Below are 19,524 nucleotides of genomic sequence, written 5' to 3'. Positions count from 1 at the left end.
CTACTCTTTCCTGTTTGAGGAACTAGCATTTGAAATTCTGTTATTTAGCTACCTATTAAGCTTTCTTCTCAAGAGGAAGGGGAGATAAATGCACCATTACCATAACAGGGACACCAGTGCTGGAGTGATTGTGAATGTGATCAATGAGTGACACTTCCACAGTCAAACACAGCCCATGGAAAAGTGTGATGGGCAAAGCATGCAAATATGGCAAATAAATCTCACAATAATGTTAAACCATCTCTTATTACATTAATTGCAACATCTCTGCAAACTTAAAGCAGTTTTGGGATAAAAAGAGATTCATTATACAATTGTTACAAACAGCTCAAATCTCATCTCTCACCTTAACTCTATTTGGCAAAGTCAGTAAACACTACATTTATGTAACAAAGATCAAAAGAGTTTCAACTTGAATGGGTACAAATATTTCTTCATCCAATAGGCCTTCTTACAGGCATGTTAACTTACAGAATGTTGCGAGGACTAGGTGGATGTGGAGAGGATGTTTCCTATGATGGGGGTGTCAAGAACTAAAGGGCAAAATTGAGGGGTGATCCTTTAGAACAGAAGTGAGGATGATTTTTTTTAGCCAGAGAGTAGTGAATCAGTGGAATGATCTGCCACAGACTGTGACGGAGGCCAAGACCATTGGCATATTTCAAACAAAAATTGATAGTTTCCTGATTGCTTAAAGCATCAAAGGTTATGGCAAGAAGGCAGGTGTACGGGATTGAGTGGGATCCGGGATCAGCCATGATGGAATGGTGGAGCAGACTCGATGGGCTGAATGGCCTAATTCTGCTTCTATGTCTTATAGGAACATTTTGGCAATATTTTACACACAACGAATACAAATCTGCACTCTACTGCAAGAAAAAAGAGCCAAATCTCCAAAGTCTAGTAAAAAAAAATAGGAGTAAGGCTTCCATCGCTTTATCAGATATCTAAATAATATTCACGGGTGTTATTTTTTTGAAAACAAAGCATGATAAAATTTTTCAGCAATCACATACAAAGTACTGCACATTCTGACATTACTAATATCGAAGTGTGGATTTGTTCTACACAGTCAGAATCAGAATCAGGTTTATTATCACCAGCATGTGACATGAAATTTGTTATCTTAGTAGTAGCAGTTCAATGCAATACATAATCTAACAGAGAAAAAAAACAGTATATCCTATGACAGTCAAGATGCAGGGCAATAATACTAGAACATGCCCTTTGGCCCAAGAAGTTGTGTTGAACTAATTGAAATATTAACTAGGTGCTTAACTAATACTTCAGTCTATAGTGTCCATATGCCTCAATTTTCTATACATTCATGTGTCTTTAATCCTGACGGTTCTCGTATCACAAAATATAAAGAGCATGCCTGAGATGGCCTTTGGAACTGATACAGGAGTAATTCTATTTCCCTATCTTTCTCCACTGATCTTTTACCCACAGCTGTTTCCAGAAACATAGAAAAGAGGAGTTCTGCATTTCATGCCTCTCCTGCCATACATTGTGATCATGACTCATCATTAAGTCAAAAATTACATTCCTGCCTTCTTGTGATAGTTGTGGTACCTCTTGTGCCTGGAAGTTTACCTACATTGGTCTTACAGCCATTTGTCTACTATTGACAACCCTCTGTGAATGAATGATCATTGTTGTCATTATACAAAGATACAATGAAACTGTTTGGCTTCCTCTCAGGCAATTAAATAAAGTAATAGATAAAAACAAGACAGTAATAGAAAAACAGTATTAAATAGATAAGTAGCAGAAAATAAATTGCAGCAGCACCAGAATGTCACAGTAATGCACAAAGTGCTGTTAGTGCAAGTATTTGAGTCCTTGTGTGTGTACGTGTGTGCTCACAGTTTGAGTCATTGTTCTGTGGGAGTGGTGTGATGGAGGCCACAGCTCTGGCGTAGAAGCTGTTCCTCAATCTATTTGTTCTGGTTTTTAGTGTCCTGAACCTTTTGCTGGACGGCAGCGGGTCAGACAGGGAGTGGCCCCAGTGTGTGGTGTCTCTGGTTATGCTGATTGCTTTCCTCCTGAGTCTGCAGGAATAGATGGTGTCCAGTCCTGGGAGCCGTGGTACTAAATTCCACTAGTTTACTGACAAAATTTCTCCTTATCTCAATCCTAAATCTCTTGCCTTGCAAGCTCTCATTCTAGAAACATCAGCCAGGGAAAACATCTCTCACGAATCATCTACTTGGGCCAAAATTTTGTTTTAATGAGACTCCTTCATTGTTCTAAGCCCCAGTGAACACAAACTACCTGACCTCAAATCTCTCTTCATTCAGCAGACCCACTGCCCTAGAAACAATTTCCCTGTTTCTATGTCCATATATAGAGGGCAAATTGGGCAGCAGATTATTCTAAGAAGCCACATCATTTTAGTTTATGCAGGTAAAAATAGATGGTCTCTGACTCGTAATACTGTGAAGAAAACAGCTGTGAAGCTCCCAACAGGTACTAGGCTAGACTCAGTTTAAGAGTGAAAAAGTACATCTTTGTTTATCTGCAAAATAAAGATAACATGGTAAATAGAACGTGGTTATGATACTTTCATTGATTCAAAGTAAAACAGCCAGCAGCAGAAGAGGGAGTTCAAAGCAAATTTATCAAAGTTAACTATTCGCAGTCCTCAGATTCAGTTGCTTGTGGGCATTCACAATGTATACAAGTGTAAGGGGGTTTCTTCTTTCTTTTATGTTACTGCGTATGTTAAGCAAAATGGCTTCTTTGTTTGTTAAAAGTAAAACATGACCAGAATGCAGCGATACTCGAAGCAGGTTCCTTATGTCCAGTCTATTCCGCAATTTAGCTTTCGCAGCTCTCAGCACTTAGCTTCAGTCCTGCTTGTTCACCTTTTCTCCACTCAAAAAACTCAACGGGTTTGTTTTTAAGTGCAGGGCGCTTGGACTCAGGGTACCAAAGCAGTTTTGAGGGCTTCATTGCCTCATTAGACAGCCTCCCGCCCGAACACCAGCCTCCCGCCTGCCCGCCGTCAGCCGCCTTGGCCAGGTGCAGCTGGTCATGGGTGGGGTGAGAGGACAAGGTAAGGTCCGGAGGTCCCCGTGCCGAGGCCGCAGCGGTCGCAGTCCGGAGAGAGCGACCGACCGAGTGAGGAGTGCGACAGGGAGCACGCCCGCCCCCTTTGTAGGTTCTATTGGCCGACAAAAGTTTGTTTCAGCAGATCGCAGCAAGGTAGCTGCTCTGATACTTACGGAACCCTGAGCCCGTCTGCGAATACTTTAGCACGGGTTCCCCACGAACATTTGGTGTGCTAAATGGGTTCAGAGGCGGCGGCCATCTGTCCGTGCTCCGGGCCAGCAGCATCGGCTCATCCCGCCGGCCACGCTCCAGGCCAGTAGCATTGGCTTTTCCCACCGGCTGCACTCCAGGCCAGTAGCATTGGCTTTTCCCACCGGCCGCGCTCCAGGCCAGTAGCATCAGCTCTTCCCGCTGGCCGCGCTCCAGGCCAGTAGCATTGGCTTTTCCCACCGACCGCGCCAATAGCATCAGCTCTTCCCGCCGGCCGCGCTCCATGCCAGTAACATTGGCGGTTCCCGCTGGCCGCACTCCGTGTCAGTAGCATCAGCTCTTCCCGCCGGCCGCGCACCAGGCTAGTAGCATCAGCTCTTCCCGCTGGCCGCGCTCCGTGCCAGTAACATTGGCTTTTCCCACCAGCTGCGCTCCAGGCCAGTAGCATTGGCTTTTCCCACCGACCACGCTCCATGCCAGTAGCATCGGCTCTTCCCGCCGGCCGCGCTCCGTGCCAGTAACATTGGCGGTTCTTGCCGGCCGCACGAGGGTGTCACTGTGTTTAGGCGACTGATGACCTGGCGTGGGTTCAAGTTCAACAGTGGGCGTGACAGGGAATGAGGAGAGATGCAGCTGGCTCATAACGTTTCCTCGTGGCCCGGTGGATGGGGACCACTGAATAACACTGTGTAGTGCGGGGGAGCTACACGCATGCGCACTGGGCGGAAAGAACGGAACTAAAACCCCGCAACCCGGAAACAAACTCTCAACAGTATTTGTGTATTTATTTTTCTTCTTTTTTTCCCCCGGGATCTACTGGGAAAATCTCAAAAATCGACCAGTCGATCATGATCGACGGGTTGGCGACCACTAATCTAGACCCATCATCCAGATTAGAAACCTTGAGAAATAGGGCAGCAGTTTAACTAGATTTGTTCTTATCGGAGACAATCTCTCTCTTATTGCTACCATCAGGGAGGAGGTACAGGAGCCCGAAGACACACACACAATGTTCTAGGAACGGCTTCTTCTCTTTTACCATCAGATTTCTGAACGGTTCGTGAACCCATGGACTACCTCACTATTCCTCTTTCGCATGATTTATTTATTTGTAATATAGTCATTTTTTAATGTCTAGCACTAGACTGCTGACAAACAACAAAATTCACTACATACAAGACCAATGAAGCAGTCGAGGCTACCTCAGTAAATATATTTAAGACAAGGTTCGAAAGGTTTTTGCATTGTTGGGGAATTAAGGGTCATGGGGAAAAGTCGGGTAGGTGGAGATGAGTCCATGGTCAGATCAGCCATGATCTTATGGAAATGCGGAGCAGGCTCGACGGGCCAGATGGCCTACTCCTGCTCCTATTTCTTATGTTCTTTAACATAAGTGATAATATCACTATTACAGAACCAGCGACCCCAGTTCAATTCTGCCTCTGTCTGTATGGAGTTCGTATGTTCTCCCCATGACCACGTGAATTTCCTCTCGGTGCTCCAGTTTCCTCCCACATTCAATAGATGTACTGATTAGTAGGTTAGTTGGTCACACTGGTGTAATTGGGTGGTGCGGGCTCACCGGGCCAGGAGGGTCTGCTACAGGATGTTATCTCTAATAATAAAATAAACCTTGTTTCTGATCAACTCTGGTAGGGATTAATAGTCTGATTCCAGTTGTACCTTCTAATCAATGACCCCTCCCATCAGTACACAGTAATAGGTATTTTATGTTCCTCATCAGCTGGAAAACATCGCCTGGTATCCTCTTAGCAAACCAATATACTATGTTGACCACATCAGATAGGAAAATTCCCAGTTTGGTCAGGATTTAGAAATGCACAGCTCTTACTGGAGCATATCCATAGAATCAGTTGGCCGTTTTGAACCGGTAGGAAGATCTTTAACCAGTTACATTGGATTGCTGACCTCATGTCACAATATTGCTCAACTAGACAGCAAACCAAAGACAAGCACAAGACCTCATCTCTGTGGTGTGACAGAATTGGACCAATGAGAAGGACTGTTTGCTCCAATCAAAATGAGTAACCACACGTGGGGCAGCGGAGTGCAAGGCTGAAATTGCCTAACCCAGCAGTTCTTAAACAATGGCTTACAACACAAACACTTTTCTGGTGGGCTAGACCAAGACGTGCGGTGCCTGGAAACTCCACCTTCCCGGGAGCAACTGAGAATTCGGGGGGGGGGGGGGGGGGTGCGGGGTTGTGGTGGAAGGAAGAGCTAGCAAAGGAGGAGAGTGTAAGCTTAGATGAAAAGAGCTTCAGAAAGAGGTCAAAAGCAAATGAAAGGGCAAGAATGTATGGGGTGGGTGACAGCACCTTGTTGGAGGGGAGGGAAGGGGAGGTGGGGAGGCAATGGAGTGAACAGAAGGAAAATTAGACAATGCATGTGCCTGTCATTTCCCAGAGGCAAGAGTCCCGATTCTACCGCTTTGACTGAAAACCGGAGGTCAACTTGGATAACTGTTCTTCTTTCTGGTGGTAACTTAGTAGTCAATATAACTGCTCTGCTCTCACTTTCTCTCCTGCCACTTAAATCCCAAATTAAGAAAATGTTTCTCTTCACCACCACCAACCTCTCAGTTCGCACACCCCACACCTCGCATATCTACCTTCTACCCAAGATTCACAAACCTGCTGGTCCAGGTAGACCCATTGTTTCAGCTTCTTCCTGCCCCACTGAACTCATATCTGCATACCTCGACCCCCCCCCCCAGTTCAGTCCCTTCCCACCTACATCCGTGACACCTCACACACTCTTGATCTTTTCAATGATTTCAAGTTCTCTAGCCATGAGCATCTTATTTTCACCATGGATGTCCAGTCCCTATACCACTCCATCCCCCACCAGGAAGACCTCAAAGCTCTCCTTTTCTTTCCGGACACCGAACCCAACCAGTTCCCCTCCATCACCATTCTCCTCTGCCTAGTGAAACTTGTTCTTACTCTCAATAATTTCTCCTTTGGCTCATCCCACTTCCTTCAAACAAAAGGTATAGCCATGGGCACTCGCATGGATCCCAGCTATGCCTACCTGTTTGTCAGCTACGTGGAACAGTCTATGTTCCAAGCCTACACTGGTGACTGTCCCTCGCTTCTCTTATGCTAAATCGACGACTGCATTGGTGCTGCTTCCTGCACCCATATGGAGCTCATCGACTTCATCAACTTTATCTCTGACATTCACCCTGCCCTCAAACTCACCTGGTCCATTCCCGACAACTCCCTTCCCTTTCTCGATCTCACTGTCTCTATTTCCGGATACAGCTTACTCATCAATGTCTATTACAATGTCCAATGTCAGCACATCCTTTCTTAAATAAGGAGCCCAAAACTGCACACAGTATTCCAAATGAGGTCTTACCAGTGCCTTATAGAGCCTCAACATCACATCCCTGCTCCTATACTCTATTCCTCTAGAAATGAATGCCAACATTGCATTTACCTTCTTCAGCACTGACTCAACCTGGAGGTTAACCTTAAAGGTATCCTGCACGAAGACTCCCAAGTCCCGTTGCATCTCAGAACTTTGAATTCTCTCCCCATTTAAATAATAGTCTACCCGTTTATTTCTTCTATCAAAATGCATGACCGTACACTTTCCGACATTGTAATTCATTTGCCAATTTCTGGGATCCTGAACCATCTCCCATAGCAGAGCTGGAGATAGCAAACTATCTCCCCAGGCAAGGCCAGTGATCCTGAAACATCCCATCTGGCAACGCCAGGCGCCCCGAAACATTCCCCAAAACATTCTACCCCACAGCTACTGCATAAAGGTCCTGTCAGTTTAAGTCATGGTTAAAACCTTATTGGTGGCCAATGAAACCAAAAGTCAACAGAACCATTTAATTAATACTCAGTATGTAAGTGAGCAAAAAAATTAAGATCTGATAAATTGTGCTTGGCATCATATTATGGCAAATTAGACTTGTTCAAATTTCTAAAATAAGCTTTTTGTTTTAATTCTAAATTAATTCACAAGTTAGCTCTCATAAAACTGGTTAAACTAGTTTAGATATGCAAATACCGATGCCAGGATGCTGTTTATTGACTACAGCTCAGCATTTAGCACCATCATTGAAAAAAACTATCAAAAATCAAAACTACTTCTAGGCTTCTGTAGCTCCCTCTGCAACTGGATCCTCAGCTTCTTAATCAGAAGACCACAATCTGTGTGGATTGGAAATAACATCTCCACCTCGCTGGCAATCAACACTGGACTCCACAGGGTTTGGGCTTAGCCCACTGCTCTACTCTCTCTGCACCCGTGACTGTGTGGCTAGGCATAGCTCAAACAGCATCTGTAAGTTTGCTGATGATACACCCATAGTTGGCAGAATTTCAGATGGTGGTGAAATGGTGCACAGGAGCGTGATATACCAGTTAGCTGAGTGGTGTCACAGCAACAACCTTGCACTCAAGATTACAGAGCTGATTGTGGACTTCAGGAAGAGTAAGACGAGGGAACACAAGCCAATCCTTGTAGAGGGGTCAGAAGTGGAGTGAGTGAGCAATTTCAAGTTCCTGGGTGTCAATATCTCTGAGGACCTAACCTGGATGCAACATATTGATTCATTAGGAGTTGGAGATTTGGTTTGTCAACGAAAGCACTCAAAAACTTCTACAAATACAGTGTAGACTAGCTGCTTCACTGGCTGGTATGGGGGGGAGGGGCTCGAAATAAATTTCAGGAACTTGTAAATTTAGTCAGCTCTGTCATGAGTACCATAGTCCACAGTCTCCAAGATATCAAGGAGTGGTGTCATTGGAAGGAGGTGTCCATCATTAAGGATTCCCACCACACTGGTACCCTCTTCACACTGGTACCGTCAGGAAGGAGGTACAGAAGCCTGAAGGCACACACTCAGTGATTCAGGGACAGCTTCTCCCTCTCTGCCATCTATTTTCTAAATGGATATTGAACCCATGGAACACACACAAAATGCTGGGGGTACTCCTTAGGCCAGGCCCAAAATGTCAGCTGTACTCTTTTCCACAGATACTGCCTGGCCTGCTGAGTTCCTCCAGCATTTTGTGTGTGTTACTTGGATTTCCAGCATCTGCAGATTTTCTCTTGTTTCATACTGAACCCTTGAGTACTACCTCACGAGGAAATCTGCTGATGCTGGAAATTCAAGCAACACACACAAAATGCTGGTGGAACGCAGCAGGCCAGGCAGCATCTATAGGGAGAAGCGCTGTCGACGTTTCGGGCCGAGACCCTTCATCAGGACTAACTGAAAGGAAAGATAGTAAGAGATTTGAAAGTAGGAGGGGGAGGGGGAAATGCAAAATGATAGGAGAAGACGGGGGGGGGGGGGGGGGTTGAAGCTGAGAGCCAGAAAGGTGACTGGTAAAAGGGATACAGAGCTAGAAGGGAAAGGATCATGGGACGGGAGGGCTAGGGAGAAAGAAAGGGGGAGGGGAGCACCAGAGGGAGATGGAGAACAGGCAGAGTGATGGGCAGAGAGAGAAAGAAAAAAAGGGAGGGGAGAGAAAAAAAACCTAAATATATTAGGGATGGGGTAGGAAGGGGAGGAGGGGCATTAACAGAAGTTAGAGAAGTCAATGTTCATGCCATCAGGTTGGAGGCTACCCAGACAGTATATAAGATGTTCCTCCAACCTGAGTGTGGCTTCATCTTGACAGTAGAGGAGGCCATGGATAGACATATCAGAATGGGAATGGGACGTGGAATTAAAATGTGTGGCCACTGGGAGATCCTGCTTTTTCTGGTGGACCGAGCGTAGGTGTTCAGCGAAACGGTCTCCCAGTCTGCGTCGGGTCTCGCCAATATATAAAAGGCCACACCGGGAGCACCGGACGCAGTATACCACACCAGCCGACTCACAGGTGAAGTGTCGCCTCACCTGGAAGGACTGTCTGGGGCCCTGAATGGTGGTGAGGGAGGAAGTGTAAGGGCAGATGTAGCACTTGTTTCGCTTACAAGGATAAGTGCCAGGAGGGAGATCAGTGGGAAGGGATGGGGGGGACGAATGGACAAGGGAGTTGCGTGGGAAGCAATCCCTGCGGAAAGCAGAAAGAGGGCGGAGGGAAAGATGTGCTTGGTAGTGGGATCCCGTTGGAGGTGGCGGAAGTTACGGAGAATTATACATTGGATCCAGAGGCTGGTGGGGTGGTAGGTGAGGACAAGGGGGACTATATCCCGAGTGGGGTGGTGGGCGGATGGGGTGAGGGTAGATGTGCGGGAAATGGGAGAGATGCGTTTGAGAGTAGAGTTGATGGTGGAAGAAGGGAGCTCCTTTGTTTAAAAAAGGAAGACATCTCCTTTGCCCTGGAATGAAAAGCCTCATCCTGAGAGAAGATGCTGCGGAGACGGAGAAATTGTACTACCTCACTACTTTTTTTATTTCTGTTATTTTGCTCTACTGATTTTAACTTAACAAGATACAAAGCCTAACGTGTTGCTGAAAAAAATGCAAATCTATTATCTGTTGGTGGCAATAATCTTTTTTCAATAGAATTGTGTGCAGTTCTGATCATTACGGGAATGATAGGGAGGCGTTGGAGAGTATCAGCTACAAGGAGGGGTTGGCAAGTGTATTTTCTCTGGATCAGCTAATGGTGGCTGAGGGACAGTTTCTTAGAAGAATGTCAAATTATAGGCAGCATAGATAGGGTAGATTGTCAAATCCAGAGAGCATAACTTTAACGTTCACAAGTTTTAAATGAAATTTACATGTCAAGTTTACAGAGTGTCTGGCACGGGCTTGCCAGGGAGATAGTAAAATCAGATAAGACAACAAACTTTTAAGAGGTACTTAGACACACGAACTAAAGTAATGGGACCATTTGATCGGCACAGACTTTGCCGAAAGTCCTGATCCTATGTGTTACGAAAACCCCGTAACCAGGTAACTTACCAGCAAAGATAGATGGATCAGCTGAGTCGGATGCTACTATTTTCAAACGTTTTATTCAACAAGGGCACAAACGTATGGTTAATACAAAACATTCAAATCGTCAAAACTCAATCTAAAACACCGGTGTAACCATAATCAATCAGAAATAAGCTCTACAGTTGTCTAGGGGGGTAATACTGAGTCCAACGGAAGTCTTAAGAGTTACTCAGAAGTTTGCAGGCTTTTTCCTTTATAATTTATAAAAGATGCACACTTGCCCGTCGTCTTGGCAGAGCAAATCCTTGGAATCAGGGGAGCAGACTTACCCGTTGTTATTTTAAAAGCAGTCTTTCGTTGGTTTTAGCCACAGATTCAAAGTCGGAATCTAGCGTACGTGGCTTCCTTCAAAATGAAGTCCCGCTCCGACGGGAATCGATCTCGTGTCTGCTGGGTGCATCTGCTGGGTGCATCTGAGGGTCCTCCCCTCAGACCCGCCTTTATACTTCTTCACGGGATCGCAGGTATCAATCAAGTTGCAGGTAATGCGATCTTTCTCTCAACCAGCCCACTTTGCCCGAGGGCTTCCATGAGACGATAATCGAAGTCACCGTTATTCTGCTTCTTGAGAGAACGTGGTCTTCCGCACGTCTCTCTCTTTTGGGTCAGCTGACCCCCCCTTAACTAGAGTTCTTGCGATTTTCACAAAGGAGGGGGCCAACGGCATAACACCTCCCCCCATAATGGGTTTTAACCAGCGGTTAAAAACAGGTTGACACCGGATTTTTTTTTCTCTCTTTCTTTTGAATCTACATACTACACAAGCTTTTCTCTTCACAGAGTACTACTGTTATACATTCAAGTCAGTATACATTCAAGTCAGTATCTAAACAGGTAACAAGTACAGTGCCCCTTTTCTTTAATACCTTACCCTACCGTGCCATACATCGTATACTTAATTCAGCACCTGGATAAACAATCCGCTAGCACATTATCACTCCCCTTTATGTGCTGGATCTTAATATCAAATTCTTGTAGCATCAGACTCCAGCTTAATAACCTTCTGTTTTTGTTTTTCATATTGTTCAAGAATACCAGCGGGTTGTGATCGGTATAGACCACTAGGGGTCTTTGCGCCGGACAAATGTACACTTCGAAATGTTGTATCGCTAACACAAGCGCTAACAATTCCTTTTCCACGGTAGAGTAATTCCTCTGGTGTCTATTGAACTTCCAAGAGAAATATGCTACCGGGTGCTCCACTCCATCCCCCTCTTGCTGCAATAGGACTGCTCCTGCAGCCTCATCGCTGGCGTCCGTGGCCAAGGAGAAGGGGGTTAACAGATCGGGCGCTTTTAACACCGGGTCATGGCACAATACGGCTTTTAACTTTTCAAAGGCATTCTGACAAGAATGACCCCACTCAAATTTTTCCTCCTTCTGCAGTAATTTTGTAAGGGGGAGCGCAATGTCCGCAAAATTTTTACAGAATTTCCGATAGTATCCCACCATGCCCAGAAACCTCCTCAGGGCCCTTTTATTGGAGGGTACCGGGACCTCGGAAATAGCCCGGACCTTCGCCTGCACAGGGGCCAACTGCCCGTCTCCCACCACATACCCCAGATAGGTGATCGTGGCATGACCAAACTCACTCTTGGCGAGGTTTACAGTAAGGTGGGCTGCCGACATTCGGGTAAACAAACTTTCTACAGCCCCCAGATGCTCCTCCCAGGTGTCATTCCAAACTACCACATCGTCAAGATAAGCCTTGGTGTGGGTTAACCCCTTTATCACAGCGTCTATCATCCGCTGAAATGTCCCTGGGGCATTTTTCATCCCAAACGGCATAACGTTGTACTCGTACAACCCAGACGGGGTGACAAAGGCTGAAATCTCTCGAGCCCTGTCCGTTAAAGGAACGCACCAGTACCCCTTTAGCAAGTCAATTTTTGTGATGTACCTTGCCTTCCCCAGTTGATCAATGCAATCATCCACCCGGGGAAGAGGGTAAGCATCGGTCTGGGTAACCGCGTTGACCTTCCGATAATCGGTACAGAATCTTATGGTCCCGTCCGGCTTTGGGACAACCACGCAAGGAGAAGCCCACGCGGATGAGGATTCGCGGATTATCCCAGCAGCTAGCATATGTTCAATCTCCTTCTCTACCAGCTGGCTTTTCTCAGGATTCATCCGATAAGGGGCTTGTTTAATAGGTTGGGTTGAGGTAGCTATCACATCATGTTGCGTCCCATTACACCTTCGGGGAACATCTGGGCATAAGTCTGCATGCCGGTTAACGAGCTGTATTACCTGCTCCCGCTGTTCAGGCTTTAAGTGGCCAACTTTACCCGCAAGATTCTCCAATACGACAGAGTTCTCTAATCTGGTAGGGACTATACCTATCTTGTCGAACCGTTCTGGTTCCTCCTTACCGTCCCCCCCAACTTCATCGGCTTTCATGGCCGCGCCAACAACCGGGGGGGTGGGTTCGTGATACCCTTTTATCATGTTCACGTGAACTAACTGGGTCGGCTTTCGTCGGTCGGGGGTTTCGATCACGTAATTCAGCGAGTCTATTTTCTTACGCACTGTATATGGTCCTTGAAACCTCGCCCCCAGGGGGTGAGTAGCTACCGGGAATAGGACCAGGACCCGGTCGCCCACGTGAAACTCTCGTTCTCTCGCTCTCTTGTTATACCACTGACCCATTTTTTCCTGAGAGGCTTTAAGGTTTTCGTTTGCCAAGGCGCATACTTGACGCAGCCTTTCCCGGAATTTCAGCACATAGTCGACCACACTGACTTGGGCGGTCGGGTTAGACCATTTTTCTTTCAGTAGGGTTAGGGGTCCCCTGGGCCTGTGACCGAAAACCAGCTCGAACGGACTGAACCCCAGGGAGCACTGGACTGTATCCCTTACGGCAAATAACAAAAGGGGTAAAGCCTCATCCCAGTCTCGAACGTTGTCCTGGCAATAAGCTTTAAGCATGGTCTTTAGGGTAGCGTGGAACCTTTCCAACGCTCCCTGTGACTCCGGGTGGTACGCAGAGGCCATAATCTGCCTCACCCCGAGCTGGGTCATCATCTGCCGAAATACGTTCGACGTGAATGTACTTCCCTGGTCTGATTGTATCTCCTTGGGTAGCCCCACGGTGGTAAAGAATTTGATAAGGGCCTTCACCACCGCAGAGGTCCTAATACTACCCAGAGGCACGGCCTCGGGAAATCGTGTAGCGGCACACATCAGGGTCATGATATACTGCCGCCCACTCGCAGTTTTAGGTAAGGGTCCCACAAAATCCACAATGACTCGGGAGAAAGGCTCCTCACATGCGGGAATAGGTCGGAGGGGGGCCTTAGGGATAACTTGATTCGGCTTACCCACCACCTGGCAGGTATGACATCTTTTACAATACTCAGTAACATCTTTCCTCAGATTGGGCCAATAGAATTCCCTCTGAACCCGCTCCACGGTCTTCTTTATTCCTAAATGCCCGCCTAAAGGTCCCTTATGGGCCAAGTCAAGAATGTCGTCCCGATATACTTTCGGGACTACTATCTGATGTAGCACCGCCCAGTCCTCATCGGCCTGCACCGCAGGGGGTCTCCACTTCCTCATCAACACCCCCTCCTGGAGATAATAACCCTCTGGCTCTGCCTCCAGTTCAGTCTCGGAGAGAACCGACTCTCTCAAGGCTACCAGCTCCTCGTCACCATTCTGTTCCCGTACAAACTCTCTTCTGGCTAAGGACCGGTCTACCTCTTCCCGATTTCCCACTCGTTCCTCCCTACTCTCCGTTTTCCTTTCCTCGGACTCTCGTTGGTACAGAGTCGGTAAAAAAGTTTCGGCCAAATCAAAACTGGCCAGATTCCACCCGCTCTCGGTCTCAGCGGCCCTTTTCGACATGCTGCGAGTGACCGCACATGCGGGATAGAATTTTTTTTCTGAGGGAGGGTCTTCAACTCTCACGGGCTGGGTGGTCAGCTTCACGGCGGCACCCATCTTCCCACCCGCTAGGTCGTTACCCAGAAGGACGTCCACTCCTTCTCCTGGCAATTCCGGCAGGACCCCCAGATCTACTGGTCCCGACACCAACTCACAATCTAGAAAGACCCTATGCAAAGGCACGACCTCGGTTCGGTTCCCGATACCTCTAAGGGCTACCTCCCCCGTGCGAGGGCCGAATTTTAACACATTACGGCTAATTAACGATAGTTCCGCCCCCGTGTCTCTCCAAATTCGTACGGGAATTGGGGGGTCCCCTTCCTTCAAAGCCACGGTTCCTTCGGACCTAAATGTCTCCCGCCCCTCCTGTATTCCATCTATCTGGGGCCTGCTTGTCGATTTTCGGATCGACGCAACACAGCCTATGGAAATAGCTGCTTTCCCTCGTTCCGACTCCTTCCTCGGAGCAGTGCATTTTGATGCAATATGTCCCACCTTTCCACAATTAAAACAGTTGAAACCAGGAGATCTCCAGGTTTCCTGTCTGTTATCCTCACTTTTTGTGCTAGCTCCCGGTGGAGTTTCTCCCTTAGCCGGCGGACTGTCCCTACCATTCCGACGGTCTCTCGGGTAACTTTTTGGCGAGGAAAACTTTGTCTTGTGGGTTAGGGCATATTCATCTGCGAGCCTAGCCCTCTGAGATGGACTGATTCGTCCTCTCATTTAAATACACTCGGATCTCTTCCGGAACGCAACCTTTAAATTCCTCAATCAAAACTAACTCCCTGAGACGCCCATAGTTCTCGGCCACCTTTTCAGCTGTGCACCAACGGTCCAAGAGCACACCCTTCTCATGGGCTAGCTCGGTATACGTTTGATTCCACCCTCTTTTTAAATTTCGGAACCTTTGTCTATACGCCTCAGGTACTAACTCGTAACCTCGGAGAATGGCCTCCTTTACTTGATCATAATTCCCGTCCCTTTCTGTGGGCAGCGCGGCATATACCCGCTGTGCTTTTCCTCGTAACACACTTTGTAACAACGCCACCCATTGCTCTCTGGGCCACTGCTGATTCCCTGCCACCTTTTCAAAGGGCAAGAAATAACTATCAACATCCGTCTCCTCGAACGGGGGGACCAACCTCAACGCCCGACTAATATCAAACCCCTCCTCTCTCTCTCCCCCTTGAGTTCTTCGCTCTTGCTTTCGCCTGTCCAGCTCCAATTCATGGTTCCTTTGTTTCTCTTTCTCTTCTGCTTCTAGCTGCTTTAGTTTGAACACCTGCTCTCTTGCCCTCTCTGCTCTCTCCGCTTCTTTTGCCCTCTCTGCTCTCTCCGCTTCTTTTGCCCTCTCTGCTCTCTCCGCTTCTTTTGCCCTCTCTGCTCTCTCCGCTTCTTTTGCCCTCTCTGCAGCCTTCTGAGCTGCTTCTACTTCTAGCTGCTTTATTTTAAACTCATGTTCCAGCCTTGCTTTCTCCAACTCTGCCTGATTTGTCCCACTCACTAATCTCCTTTCGGGAATATTTTCCAAATCCTCAGCTGTAAACACCTTCTTCCCAACGTAATGCTGTTGTATGACCCTTCGCACTTCCTGCTTTTTCATTGCTGGCTTCACCGCTGTGAGGTCTAATGCCTGCGCCAAACTTACTAAGTCTGATCCATAGCGCCTCTACCGTCGGGTTTCTCCTAAATTCCTGCACATCCATCTTTGCTAGTTTCTCGTCTGGCTACCTGCGTAACCAGATTTAAGTTTGGACTTACAGCCCGATTCACTGACCCTCCCGTTTGGTTTCAAATCCGGGACGAGAACCCCACTTGTTACGAAAACCCCGTAACCAGGTAACTTACCAGCAAAGATAGATGGATCAGCTGAGTCGGATGCTACTATTTTCAAACGTTTTATTCAACAAGGGCACAAACGTATGGTTAATACAAAACATTCAGATCATCAAAACTCAATCTAAAACACCGGTGTAACCATAATCAATCAGAAATAAGCTCTACAGTTGTCTAGGGGGGTAATACTGAGTCCAACGGAAGTCTTAAGAGTCACTCAGAAGTTTGCAGGCTTTTTCCTTTATAATTTATAAAAGATGCACACTTGCCCGTCGTCTTGGCAGAGCAAATCCTTGGAATCAGGGGAGCAGACTTCCCCGTTGTTATTTTAAAAGCAGTCTTTCGTTGGTTTTAGCCACAGATTCAAAGTCGGAATCTAGCGTACGTGGCTTCCTTCAAAATGACGTCCCGCTCCCACGGGAATCGATCTCGTGTCTGCTGGGTGCACCTGAGGGTCCTCCCCTCAGACCCGCCTTTATACTTCTTCACGGGATCGCAGGTATCAATCAAGTTGCAGGTAATGCGATCTTTCTCTCAACCAGCCCACTTTGCCCGAGGGCTTTTCACGTGGTTTCCATGAGACGATAATCGAAGTCACCGTTATTCTGCTTCTTGAGAGAACGTGGTCTTCCGCACGTCTCTCTCTTTTGGGTCAACTCTGGGTTAACTAGAGTTCTTGCGATTTTCACAAAGGAGGGGGCCAACGGCATAACACAACTAAAGTAATGGGACCATTTGATCGGCACAGACTTTGCCGAAAGTCCTGATCCTATGTTAATAACCGTATCCCGGGTGCCCATTACTAACAGTGACAGTGTGATGCCGAATTCCTTATCTAAATACTTAACTTTTCTAGAAATTAATACAACTTTCTGCCCGCACCTCCCCGCAGAACAACGCAACCAAACAACTCTTACCAACAAGGAAGAGACGAATCCTTAGCGTGTGTGCGAATGGATCGGAGCGCCCGGACTCAGAACGGCCCCAGTCACACACGGAAGGAACAGTGAACACAAAGTGCACTGCAGATGCTGTGGTCAAATCAACACGTACAAACAAGCTGGATGAACTCAGCAGGTCGGGCAGCATCTGTTGAAAGAAGCAGTCAACGTTTCGAGCCGAGACCATTCGTCTGGACTGAGGAAGGAGGGGGCAGGGGCCCTATAAAGAAGGTGGGGGAGGGTGGAAAACCAATCAGAGGAAAGATCAAGGGGTGGGGGAGGGGAAGCAGGGAGGGGATAGGCCGAAGATGTGAAGACGGAATGTAAGGGGAAGGCAGAATCATGAGAGAGGTGATAGGCAGCTAGAAGAGGAGGCAGAGTGAAAGTGTGAGAGGGGTAGAGAGAGGGAGGGAATTACCAGAAGTTGGAGAATTTGATGTTCATACCAAGGGGCTAGAGACTACCCAGACAGTATATGAGATGTTGTTCCTCCAACCTGAGTTTGGCCTCATCATGGCAGTAGAGGAGGCCATGTACGGACATATCCGAATGGGAATGTGAAGGAGAGTTGAAGTGGGTGGCAACCGGGAGATCCTGTCTGTTGTGGCGGACGGAGCAGAGGTGCTCGACGAAGCGGTCCCCCAATCTGCGTCGGGTCTCGCTGATGTAGAGCAGGCCGCACCGGGAGCACCAGATGCAATAAATTACCCCAACAGACTCACAAGTGAAGTGTTGCCTCACCTGGAAGGACTGTTTGGGGCCCTGAATGGTGGTAAGAGAGGAGGTGTAGGGACAGGTGTAGCACTTACGCTTGCAGGGATACCAGGTGGGAGATCTGTGGGGAGGGACGTGTGGACCAGGCATTCGCAGAGGGAACGATCCCTGCAAAAAGCAGAGAGGGGTAGGGAGGGAAGGATGTGCTGGTTGGTGGGGTCCTGTTGAAGGTGGCGCAAGTTGAGGAGGATAATGTATTGGATCCGGAGGCTGGTGGGATAGTAGGTGAGGACAAGGGGAACACGGTCCCTGTTGTGATGACGGGAGGATAGGGTGAGGGCGGAAGTGCGGGAAATGGAGGAGATGCGGGTGAGGGCATCATTGATGACGGCAGAAGGGAAACCACAATTCTTAAAGAAAGAGGACATTTGAGATGTCCTGGAACAGAAAGCCTCATCCTGGGAGCAGATGCAGTGGAGACAGAGGAACTGGGAATAGGGAATAGCATTTTTACATTTGGCAGGGTGGGAAGAGGTATAATCAAGGTAGTTATGGGAGTCGGTGGGTTTATAGAAGATGTCAGTGGACAGTCTGTCTCCAGAGATTGAGACTGAGAGATTGAGAAAGGGGAGAGAAGTGATGGACCAAAGGGGAGATGGACCAAGTGAATTTGAGGGCTGGGTGAAAGTTAGAGTCAAAGTCGATGAAATTGACGACCTCAGCATGGGTGCAGGAAGCAGCACCAATGTAGTCGTCAATGTAGCAAAGGAAAAGTTGGGAAGCAGTACCAGTATAGATTTGGAGCATAGACTTGTTCCACATAACCCACGAAGAGGCAGGCATAGTCCCATAGCTGGGGCCCATGCGAGTGCCCATAGCTACACCCTTGGTCTGAAGAAAGTGGGAAGAGCCGAAAGAGAAGTTCTTACGTGTGAGTACCAGTTCGGCCAACCGGAGGAGTGTGGTGGTGTTGGGGAACTGGTGCGGTCTACTGTCAAGAAAGTAGCAGAGGGCTTTGAGGCCTCCTTGAGGGAGAATTGAAGTCATTAAGGATTGGCCATCCATGGTGAAAATGAAGCGGTTGGGACTGGGGAGCTGGAAGTTATTGAAGAGGTGTAGGGCATGGGATGTATTTCGGATGTAGGTGGGGAGGGACTGAACTATGGGTGACAAAATGGAGTCCAGGTAACAATTATGCCAAACGTGTTGCTTTCTGGCTTTTCAGGGGTTACATAAGAGACTGTACACTCTAGCACCATTTAATCTAAGAAGCGTGGGGGCTTTCTTGTCCTCATTCATGTTGTTCGCATTACAATACAGTTCAACCCTCTCATTAGCACTATCAAATTCATCAACTTTCCGGACTAAAGCTATCGTCATGTTATTTTCATTTTAATTTTGCTGGTTGCACGTCCTTCACTGTGTACTATGCTGTACGAGGGGTGATTGATAAGTTCGTGGCCTAAGGTGAAAGGAGTCAATTTTAGAAAACATAGGACCTTTATTTTTCAACATAGTCCCCTCCTACATTTACACACTTAGTCCAGCAGTCATGGAGCATATGGGTCTTGGACCTCCAGAAAGTGTCCACAGCAAGGGTGATTGATAAGTTCATGGCCTAAGCTAGAAGGAGATGAGTTATACAGCTCTTGTTACATGCACGTGCAGTTCAACTCTTTGAGTGATCATGCAGAAGGTTTGAAGTTAATAATTCATCAGTTAATAACTCATCAGGGGTAATTGATAAGTTCATGGCCTAAGGTAGAAGGAGATGAGTTATTAACTTCATACTTTCTAATCATTCAAAGAGTTGTACTGCATGTGCATGTAACGAGACATGTAACGCATGCATAGACAACAGTCCGTGTGTAGTGCTAAGGGAAGTCATTGCTCTAAAAGAAATAGATCCATATATTACATTGCTTAGAGTGATCAGTT

The 19,524-nt window shown here is 47.3% G+C and overlaps 2 protein-coding genes across 5 annotated transcripts in view; both read right to left on the bottom strand.

The window, feature by feature from the left end:
- Positions 1-16,867, bottom strand: part of LOC140715323 (putative lysosomal acid lipase/cholesteryl ester hydrolase) — a 107,598-nt gene extending 90,731 nt beyond the window's left edge. The window contains exon 1 of the mRNA XM_073027365.1: positions 16,849-16,867. The gene's annotated coding sequence lies outside the window, so the exon portion shown is untranslated. The remainder of the gene's footprint in view (positions 1-16,848) is intronic.
- The window catches only part of LOC140715324 (putative lysosomal acid lipase/cholesteryl ester hydrolase), a 46,539-nt gene extending 29,565 nt beyond the window's left edge, over positions 1-16,974 (bottom strand). The window contains exon 1 of one of the 4 annotated variants that reach the window (XM_073027368.1): positions 16,849-16,974. The gene's annotated coding sequence lies outside the window, so the exon portion shown is untranslated. Of the gene's footprint in view, positions 1-10,431; positions 10,605-16,200; positions 16,747-16,848 lie in introns of those variants that run through there. The other 3 variants (XM_073027369.1, XM_073027366.1, XM_073027367.1) reach the window with 3 other exon arrangements.
- Between the last annotated feature and the right edge of the window lie 2,550 nt (positions 16,975-19,524).

The sequence above is a fragment of the Hemitrygon akajei genome, chromosome 23, assembly GCF_048418815.1.
Source record: "Hemitrygon akajei chromosome 23, sHemAka1.3, whole genome shotgun sequence".
Taxonomy (NCBI): domain Eukaryota; kingdom Metazoa; phylum Chordata; class Chondrichthyes; order Myliobatiformes; family Dasyatidae; genus Hemitrygon; species Hemitrygon akajei.
Note: the sequence above shows the minus strand (reverse complement) of the source record. Positions and strands in the feature narration are given on the sequence as shown.